A 1,592-nucleotide genomic window follows, 5' to 3' on the forward strand; every position below is an offset into this window, starting at 1 on the left:
AGATAAAAATATGGTATATATCATTACTTCATTATTATTATTATATGAAGAAAAATGTTAGAAACCACATTTTTATCCCACAATTATACTACAATGATAACATGGCATCTCCAATCAACCCTTGATTTTTTTATTTTTTATTTTTAAATAAAGATTGATGCAAAGATTAGTTAGTAGTGTCACATTAACATTGTGTGATAGTTATGAGAATCCCCAAAATGTTACTCAAGTGGTAAGGATCTTGGTCTTTGTGGTATCCCGATCAGGTCTAAGGTTCGAATCTCATTGGGTGCAAACAATGCTTTGAAAATATGGGCATCAGCGAAGCCGGAGTCTTACTCTATTCATATGGAGGGGATGGTTTACACGAGTTCAGAATTTTCCCAAGAAGAATGAGTACATGAAATAACCCTAACTTAGAGGCATTTCCATCATAAATAAATTAAAATAAAAAATGTAATTTCTAGGCTTTCTCGTGTATGAATGAACACATAGTGAAGGTTCATAAAACTTTAGATTGTACAAGGAAAAATAATTAATTAATCCTCTTAGTACTCCTTGAATACTTGTGTATTATGTATATATATATATATAATTAATCCTCTTAGTACTCCTTGAATACTTGTGTATTCTATATATATATATATATATACATCGAGATGATCTCATGTGGCCATCTTTTTTTGACAGAAAAAGAATGTGGAGAGACTTGATGCTTGGCGTAATAGGGTTGAAATTAGGCTTGGGGCATTGCCGCCATGGACCGACCCATTGCCATGCCTCTTTCATTTTTCAAACCTTAATAATAATTATTTCCATAAAAATTCTAACCATAAACAGCTTTATCAATCATAGTCTCACAACGAAATTTGTATATATTTACATCCACACCCATATTTAATAGCTCTTATTCTTTTGAGAGGAATCTTACTTTTGTGCTTGCTTTTGCTTTTGTCAATTTCACAACATGAGTTCTAACTTAAGTGTCTCCATATTTGTCCCACCAGTTCCTAACTCTGATTCCATTCTAAATTAATTAATTTAGCAGCAAAATATTACTGGAAAATAAAATAAACTGATTTTTTTTTTTTTAATAAAAATGTTCTAGCATTACTCAAAAGAAATAAAGGCAAAAATGTGGGCTATATCCAAGAAATTAGATGTTCATAGGATCCATCAGTGAGATAAACATTGTTTTCTCTGTTTTTTAAATATTTTTGTGTGAGAGCTATATTTGGAAAACAATATCGTTTAGAAATTTTTTTTTTTTATTCAAATTTGATCTATACTTTGTTTAACTCTTTGAATGTCACCGTCTTAATCCGTTTTCAGATTTGCAGCATATTCCAACGAATTACGAGCTCAAAGAACCATTTTTTTTTAAAAAAAAAAAAGAAAAAGAAAAAGAAAAAGAGGGCTTCTTTTTTTTTTTGCTGTAATTTTTTATGATTAACCAAAGTATTATTATTATTTTTTATTTTTTGTCAAAAATATGGGGAGCCTTTTCAACAATTAGATGAAAAGTTTATAGGGTTAAAAACCAGAATTTAAAGCAAAGACTATCTTTGTTGTGGGACACAAAAGCTTAATCT

Source organism: Corylus avellana, chromosome ca4 (genome assembly GCF_901000735.1).
Source record: "Corylus avellana chromosome ca4, CavTom2PMs-1.0".
NCBI classification, from domain to species: domain Eukaryota; kingdom Viridiplantae; phylum Streptophyta; class Magnoliopsida; order Fagales; family Betulaceae; genus Corylus; species Corylus avellana.